This window comes from Passer domesticus, unplaced genomic scaffold (assembly GCF_036417665.1).
Source record: "Passer domesticus isolate bPasDom1 unplaced genomic scaffold, bPasDom1.hap1 HAP1_SCAFFOLD_51, whole genome shotgun sequence".
NCBI classification, from domain to species: domain Eukaryota; kingdom Metazoa; phylum Chordata; class Aves; order Passeriformes; family Passeridae; genus Passer; species Passer domesticus.
In genome coordinates, this window is record NW_026990161.1 from 422,385 (window position 1) to 432,070 (window position 9,686).

Consider the following 9,686-nt stretch of genomic DNA (forward strand, 5'->3'; position numbering starts at 1 on the left):
AGGAAAATCCAACACAAACAATGTTTTAGAGAAAGCCAGAGTTAACATTTTTTCAAAATATCACCCATTTTCCAGTCAGAACCAATAAACTGGTGTTTTTTTAAGCCCAGACAGCCAGTTTTGGTGAGACAGCTATGAGAAGTGCCTGGAATCCCACACTCAAGGTGCAGTTCTGTGGGAAATGGATTTGTAAGGAATTCCCAAAACCTGATAGAAAGTTCACATAGTCTTGTACATCTGTATGTAAACACTGAGATTTAGGAAGGCTCTAGAATAGAGATGACATTGTTGAGAGAGAGACTGAACAAGAAATAACTTCTAATAAGTTCCATAAGTTTAATAAGTTTCAAAATATGCCCTTGTGAAAAGACCAGATACTTTAGAGAATTAGAACTGTGAAAGATGGATTGTAGTAGGATCACCTGGGGTAAAAATATAGGTGATTGGTGTTAGAAGTAATAGTGGCATTGTGCGGTAAAAGCTAATAGGCTGAAAAGTGTTTATAAGTATTTTAATTATTGAAATATGGCCTTCCTAAGTCATCACACCTTAACTCAGTGTTTGCACAGAGATGTACAAGACTGTGTGAGCTTTCTGCCAGGTTTTGAGAATTCTTTACGAATCCACTTCCCACACAGTTCTTATCTTGTTTTTGCAGTGGAGCAACAGATAAGCCGGGGCTTAGATCTGACCTAAAGCTTGGGCTTCGGCTGACCTAGGTGAGGCGTGAGGGCAGAGGGAGATGAGAGGTGGCCTGGCTGGAAAAGAACACTGGTACACACAGCATGGAGCCAGGCATGGCTGTGGGGAAGGTCAGAAGGGAAAAGAAATAAAATAATTACCAGCAGAAATGTGATGGGACGGGAGAGAAAAAAACTTCAGGTTTTTGGCAATTCCGGTGCCTGAGGGTGAAGCTGTCAGTGCACCTCAAGATCTGTGCACAGCCAGGACAGAGCTGCTTTGAGTTTCAGCTGTGAAATACTGTGTGGTGTGCCAGAGTAAACTGGGGAACAGAGGGACAGGGATTTCAGGGAACAAGTACCTGCTCTTTAGGGAGAAGAGCTGAGAACCGCACCTTAAACCTTCATTTCTCCTTAGTGTGTGTGCAGGGTGATGTGCTGTTCTGTGCACATCTGTGCTGTTCTGTCTTATGGGAACTAATACCATGCTTGCTGTCAGTTTGGAGATTTCATACTGTTCCACCCCCACCCGTCAGAACATTTCATTACATCTCTCAGGCAATAGAAAGGACTTTTTGATTATTAGGTAAGTCATTATATTACTAGATATGTTTTTGAATATATGGGCAGAGCTGTAATTTTATAAGTCTGTCAGATGGCAGGAAACAACAGAGAATAAGGGGAAAACCATCAATTCCTACCTCCATATAGCTCATATTGCTAAACTAGTTACCCCCCACTTGTAACTGGGAATTTAGAAGTGTGAGTATTGCTAAAAAAAGCCTTGGCACTGCTTACAGCAAACTTCAGGGGTCATTTGAAAGCTGTGGGCAATCCAGGACATCCTACACTGGAAATTTGGACAGATATCCCAAAAAGCCTTGGGCTTAACACCAAGTTCTGCATTTCCAGTCTGCACTCACTGCTGGAGAATGGATATTTGCAGAGCCTGAGCTACAGCATCTTTATAAGTTAAGCAATAAATAAAAATTTAATTCATAATCTTGGTGTATTCTTCAACTCAGAATTAAAATTTTCATGTCTTTTCCACTTGTAGATCTACTTCTACCACAGTCAGTGATATTATATCACTGCAGAAAGACATCTCTTACAATTGTATTTTACAAGGCACCTGAGTGCCAGTGTCACTATGCAGTGTCCTTTGGCAATTGTAGAGACATCTCCTCCAGAATATGGAAATATTCACTTGTGCATGTGCATTTTCCTGGATGCTTATCCCCTAGAACTTTTAAATTAATGCTCTATTCTGATCACCAGGCGTGCAATTTGGCAATGTCCTGTTGTATACATTGAGTGTGAAGGCACACAAGAGAAAATGTGACTCCCCATCCTGTGAAGAAGTTTTCTGTATGTGAGATCTTAGGACCTGAGTTAGTTTACACTGACTCAGGGGCAGAACAGAATCCTGTCAGAAGGTGACACAGAATGGATTCTGCAGGGTAGAGCCATTTCCAAAAGATCTGCTCCACATCTTCTCCATACTAAGACTCTGACAGCGCACATTGCAACACATCTCTCACCACAAGAAGCACTATTTCATTCCAGAAACATTCCATCCCGCACTAAAGGATGGCACTGAGAAACTTCACTGACTGTCCATCTAAATTTCTCGTCTTATTCCACTGTTTTACATGATGGTTTTGGTCTCCTTAATGCCATCTCACAGATTTAGACAAGAATTCTTTTACTCACTAAGAAGTCAAATAAGGGGCTAATTTTTTGCAGGCAGTGCATAAACATACACTGGAAACATACACTGGACCAGATATTCCTATCAAAAGCAGATAAACATGAATAGATCCTAGATCAAACAAGGGATTCAGGGTACTTGCGGTTCAGTTGTTTTGGTTTAACTATCAGCTTGTCTACAGGAACAAATCAGCTGTGAATACTAAAAGTTCTTAGCAGAGACTTTTTTTCTGGGCGTGTGCAATGCTCTAAATTTATTTTCGTCCCTTACCACAATATTTCCTGTAAGTTGACCAGACTGTATCACAGAAACTCCAGGCAGAAAATTGATGAACATCAAAAATCCATAGTTAAAGCCTCTCCCTCAGCTCTGGAGCCACCACACATGCTGTTGATACAGCCTTTTGTGAGGAAGGGGCATGGTACCACCACAGTGATGTTTCCACAACCAAGGTGCAGATGTGAGATGAATGGCCAAGATGAATCCCAAGATGAAGGAGTGCCTCAAGAGTAAAGTAAACTGCAAATCACCAGGAAAAGAAAGAAAAAATACCCAGGTATGTTCATGCACAGGCATGCACACTGATATTTCTCAAGGGGGACTGGTTTGATAAAAATTATGACCTTTTTTCCTCTACCCTATTTTATTTTCCAGTACTAAAAATATTGCAAGTGCCTGAGGCGTAAGTCAGAGCAAGCCTCCATTATCACTGCAGAGACTTGGCAACTTTGCTCATCAGGCTTCCTAGGATCTGACTGAGTGACCTTGTTTGGTGGGAAGGCACAGATGGAGTCTGTCAGTAAATCTTGTTCATGTAGCAAGTATTCCTGCTGCTAGATGAGGTTTGCACCTCGTACGAGTGTTTCTAGCCCCAGTAAACAACCACTGTTCCCTCCTCCCAATGTCAGCCCCTTATTTCATGCCACCAGGTACTCCAGCACTTCTTTTTACTGTCAATTACCAAAAAGAAAGAGAACATCTCGCTGTGAGTGTAGGATGATCTTTCTCTCAAAGGCAGTCGTGCCCCTCACTTCTAGAGAAGCTGATGTTTGCTTTTACATTTGGTTGTGTTACCTGATAGACCCTAAGGCTTTCTTCTGCTGTGAGTCTGTTCCTGAGCTTGAGAAATAATTCTATGATAGGAATGCAGTTTTTTACTACAGTCATACTCACACAGTTTACAATACAATATAAATAACTAATATGTAAGTAATAAATAAAAGGTTTATCTATGAGCCAATTTTAAGTGGTCTAAAATTTCAGGATGTAGCCTATTTAGTTTCAGTGAGAAAATAAAAAGCTGCTTTTAAAGTTCATTCAGCTTCTAAAGGGCAATGCTAAAAATGTGACACCACCTTGGCTCAGTGAATGCCTTTGGGTAAAAGAAGAGGGATACAAGAGTAACTGAAATATTTAAGTAAAATTCAGTGTTGTGACCCTGAACACCAGGACAAAATTCCCGTTGTATAAGCCATATTTCTAAGTGCAAAAAACCATATCTATAAGTGATATTTTCTAAGTGTTTTGCACTGCTGAAGTACAGTGGCAAAGCTGAGAGTGGTTAGGGACACCCATTTTTCAGTTCTGCCTTCAGATTTATTTACTAAGTTCCCCATCCAAAGGCAGATGTGAAGACATCATTCCAAAGCAACAGCTTTGCATATTTTGAAATGATATTCCATCCTGCTTTGCAGATGAAAGAATCAAGCTTGACATCAGAAACTGGGATGGATTTCTAGTGTCTCTTCCCTGACCACTTGGTTCTACAGGCTAGTTCAGGGCTCCCGCACAAAGAATTCTGAGCCTGAATCCAAGGAAAAGCAGCTTTCTGCTGCCTGTGCCTGTCCCTGCAGGAGGGGCTGCTGCAGGGTGCTCTGCAGCACCTGGTGACTTGGATTGCTGAGAAGGAAGGAAGAGAACAGACAGAAGCCACCACATGGCTTTTACTGCTGCCTTTCCACCCCTCATCCCTCTTCTAAAAGCCAGCAAGGCTCTGCAATGGAAAGCCAGCACTGCTCACAGCCCTACTGAGGCTTATAGTGCCTGCTTGTTTGTTTTTAAACACGATAATTTATCTTATCCCATGGGTGTTCCTGCCAAGTTCTTGTTGCTTCCAAGGTTCCAACACTTTATTAGTTAAACTTCTCTGTGCTGCTTGCTACTGTAGGGATTATGAAAAGAAATTAAATTTAGGGCACCAAAGATCATCACAGGCAGAGGAATAAAACCTCCCTGCAAGCTTAATTACAACAAGAAGATGGGCTGATAACAGATAATGTTTTGCTAACTAGGCACCAAAGGCAGGAGAAGGTAGGCCTGCAGAAAAGGACACACTATTACTATTTAAAAATGCATATTATTACAATATAATAATTATATTATATTATATTATATTATATTATATTATATTATATTATATTATACTATATACTATTATTATTAAAATCTTTGAGTTGCATAGAAGGTGATGTCCAGGTACTGATACAACAGGAATGGGAAAGGCTTCTCAGGGTCTGATGGGAAAGAAATGAGCAGAGTGTGTTAAACAGATAAATGGGACAGAGGAAGATGTTCTAGGCAGAAATATGCTGGAAATATTTTGAAGCAGAGTCCTGGCAAAGTGTTTCCAACGTTGTTGTTAGTAAGGTTTGAATAACACTGGTGTATCTTGACCTTGGCTTCAGGCTTTCAAGCAAGTGAAATTATGTGCTGGCATGATCCATGACTTCAGAGAGGTGTCCCTTTCCTGTGCCTGGGCTAAGGGGCTAAAAAGTCACCCAATCTGTGTTGCTTGCTCCTTTGAAACTACTCAGTAGTGTAAGAGATAACTACATCTGTTTTCAGACAATAAAACTTTATATAATTCCTTGGGGAAAATCCTCCCTCAGTGTGTGCATGTAGATCATCTGCACACTTCACAGGAAATATATGCTGGTCAGCATAAGTTCTGTAAATTTAATAATAATAATTAAAAATGTAGGCAAATCTATTTTAGCACTGCCTTTTCCTCAGTGAGGACTAATTGGGATTTGCATGTTATGAAGACTTTTTAAAGATGTGAGCTGATATTTGTGCCAGTTTTGCACGCTGGAGTTCAAAATCAGATTGATTCTTTCTGAGATTGGTAGGTCAGGATTGTCAAGCCCTTCCTTCCACTTGTCCTTGTTCACTGGAGCTATTTTCTTGTGAGCGTGGCTCTGTATTGCAGGGATCAGAGCATTCCATGCCCTGCACTACCATTTCTGCAGGTGCCTGCAGCAATGAAGGAGCAAGCCTTGGCAATTCTCCCTGGTAAGAGTCTGTTCTCGTGGTTAAATGACACAGCCATGGAAGTGGAGCCTCAGATAGCTCCTGCATCTCTGAAGACACACTTGCAGAGAAAATATTCTGGTCCTAGGAAAACACCATTCCCTTCAGCTGACAGGCTCTGCAATGAAAGCCTGGGGTAGCTGGAAGAAGTGAAATTCAGATTGCCTTCATTTTATCTAAATATTTATCAAAATAAAACTACTTTTTTTTCCTCCTGCAGAAAATTCATGTTTCCATTGCTAGTTGATTTTACCCAATTCATCCTAAACCATCCAGATTTTTTGGTGAGGTGTTGTTTTTCGTTACATGCAAATGCAATTTCCCCTGAATAAAAATTCTCCATTTTTACTGTACTATTATTGTTGGGTTTTCTACCTAACTTGCTAAATTTAGAAATGGAAACCTTCAGCAATGAATAAACTATTCTCAGACCAAAAAAAAATACCTAATGCAAGTGCTGTACTTTTTATCTCTATGTTGAGTTTCTCTATTGAGCTGTACTTGACAAATACTTGAATTACTGAGATGTTGGTTTCTCAAACACCAAAACAAATTTGCCACTGATTATGGCCACCTGGAATTGTCCTGGAGCAACATTTTGCTTCACAAGGCTGGATTTGCTGCTAAGAGTACAAACTTATTTCCTGTTTATTTGTTGAAATAACTGTGCTTATTTCTGTAAATTTGAATTAGGACTAGTTTATTTCACATCACTAATGGGTAGCTCACAAAATAGCCATTAAATGTTTTCAGATTATTAAAAATACTGAAGGGGAAATAAAAATTTATCACTACATCATTCATTTAACCATAATTCTTTACCTTCCTATAGGCCAATGTCAACACCTTTAAAGCAAGCTCTGAGAGCAAAGCCAATGAGTTGTGTTTTGGAAGGTTTCTGATTTCATTTAAATCCAAGCAAATCTAGTGTAACACCATTCAAGTGTATTGATAATAGAAAACTTTCCACTGAAATTAGTTTTATATGTGGGAAAAATACTATTTATTTTTTACAAAACTAGTCATCCTTTAAAAAAGCCCAGCCAAAGAAGAACAATGGTCTGATTTTCATGGGAAATTTTAACAAAAAGTGATGTAATATTACTTCTCTGTATTCTCATATGATATATAAAATAATCCTACAGGAATCTGGAGCTTTTTAATGACTGGCAACAGCTCCAATGTCCTTGATATGTGTCATGGCATGGATTATTGCTCAAATCAATGCATAGCAATTTCCAGTCAAGGGAAACAACTGTCCATTGGCTTGTTCTGATACATTTTCAGAGTATCCCTACAGCCTCCCATGGATGTGCAGCTGCTCAATTACAGCTTAATTGCATGAGCCCCGTAGGGTGACACCCAAGGAGTGCTCGTGGTACGTGGTGACATTCAGAACAAAGCAAAAAAGCAAATTCAGTGAAGATTGCAGTTCACACAGGAAGGGAAAGCAGACCATGTGAAAAGAAAGATGTCATTCTATCATACAGTTGTCACACATGTTCTTGTTTACAAATCTCTAGGGTGTGTGTGTGGCCCTAAAATGCCCACTCTGCCCATCAACTTATCTGAAGACACACAAAAACACTGTTTGTTTCTTATCTACAGGAGAAAGAATAAACCAGAAGAAAAGAAAACAACCAGTATCTTTCTCACCAAAGCTCCTGGAGAATCTCCTTGTTAAAACCAAGCAAACACCTTTCAGCAAGGCTAGTGTGCTAGACAGCATCACCAGCCACTGGGGAAATTGGAAGGCACCTTCAATGTTCTGGATATTCCAGATTTGGGAATATTTACTGCAACAGAAACTGGCCAAAAGAAGCAATTTTATGGCAGGTATTCAGACCTCACCATACGCTACCAAATACACCTGGTCCAGGGAATAATCCTTTTTGTCACACATAATTGTATTGTGGAGTTACAGGAAATTGGTTGGACAGAGAATTTCTACCCAGCTCCCAGCTCTCTCTCCTATGATGCTCCAAATCAGGTTTAATTATTCCTTTTTTTTTTTTTTTTCCTGGCAGGATGTTGTGATGGTTTTATGCCAAAAGGTTTGAAGAAAGCTCACTTTTAATGCAGCATTTATGGCATGGCTTTAGATATTTTACTGCTTATTTGAAACAATATTTGGACATTTTGTTATCCACTTTGGAAAACTATTTTATATACATTTCACTCTACATCCATCTTAAGCAATGTCTTAAAGAAATTACTGTAACTTAAGGAGCCAACAAACAATAGATATATAAATGATGTGTGCATAAATAAGACAATTGAGAGCTAAGAAAAAAATTCCATTAGTCTATATCATCTTTTTCCAGACCAATGTTTTAAAAGAACAGCACCTTTTTCTTTGTGACAAGGCTTTTCTCCATGCCTAGTAAGATTCTTCTATGTCCTAGGAGTAACCCATGCAATGTGAAGAAACAGGTGAAAGACAAAAAGATAATATAATGAAAGTCATAGACTGACAGGGAAAGAAAGAGTCTGTAAAGCAGAGTTGTCATATTACCATAATTTCTGTCACTGATCTAATACAGAACATGGTTCTTCAAAATATTCACCACATTTTCAGTACATGGGCCAGTCCTTCTTTCTTAGGAAATGTGTTTATTGCTTGTGTAGTTACTAAGATTCAAGCACACACTTCAGATGCTTTCCTAAGTGAGATTACAGTAGGAAACAGTAGATTCTAGAGATCTTGCTTCAAGTGTTTCCACTTCTGATTATACCTCCACTCCCTCTCTTAAGAAACCATTATCATTCAGTAATAAATTCCTCCAGAGATTTCTTGGAGGGTTTTTTAAGGATAAATGCTATAGAAGGGCAGATGTGTGCCATGTCAGCTGGCTGTAAAAGCCTTGCTGCCAGGAACTGAAGTTTAGAACAAGAACTGCATCCTCACATATCACAGGAGAAGACAACGTTTTTGGTATCTGGGCAAGTTCATTTTAAAACTGAGGAAGCTGTTTATGTAAAAAGCACTAAAATACTATAACTGACCACAAAACACACTTGCTCAAATTAAACATTCTGAGCTAGCTTCAGATTTAAACAAAATTTCCAACTATTGCTCTATGGAATATGACAAACTCAGTGGTGCTGACCACTTCCAGTCACCTAAGTGGTGTGGGAAAAACAGAAGGGATCAGGATTTCTTTTTCCAGGTGTCACCTCATACTCTAACTTTGCAAACTCTTCCAACTTTTTAAAATAGAAATGATAACGTGTCTTATCTATCTCCTTCTCATTCTGCAGCTAAACCAGTTTGATGATCTTACATGTTTTGGCCTCTTTTCTCCTTGCTTGCAGTGTGGAAGAATGGGGATATGTGGCTTCTTTGGGGCATGGAAAGAGCTGACAGAAATGTTTCCTCTTCAGCTTGACCTTATTCCTAGGAATATTCTGTTCCACATCACCTGAGGGACAAGCTGAGTGTCTCTGAGCCCCCAGGGTTTCTGTCTCCTATCAAGCACTGAGAGCACAGCTGAAATTCTGGAGCACAGGCAGCCCCAGACACCCCCACACTGCAGTTTGAGTGCTGCTGCACTTTCCTTGGGCAGGATTTGGTACCACAAGAGTGCAGAGTCTGGAAGAGAGACCTGAAGTGCTTACAGCAGGCTGCATTGCTAAACAGCCACCACATGCCACATGCCACGAGCCACTGTCTTGTGTTTCCAGTTAGCTGAAATTACAATTCCTGTGCCTGGAACACAAAGGTCTTCAGCACAAGGACAGCAGAACAATCTCACCATGTTCTGGTGGGCTTTCCACAAACCACTTGGCAGTAGCTTTATTCCTTCCAGTGCAAATGTTCAGGTTAACCCCAGCAAGCATGAGCTTTGAATACCTGCTCTGGGAGTCCATACTACCCATGGAAAAAAGGATTTCTAGTTAAAATTGCACTGTGGACAGGACACACTCGATTCCCCTCCCTCTGTGCATGGGCTAGAGGAGATGTGGTTTGAACACTTCCAATTCTG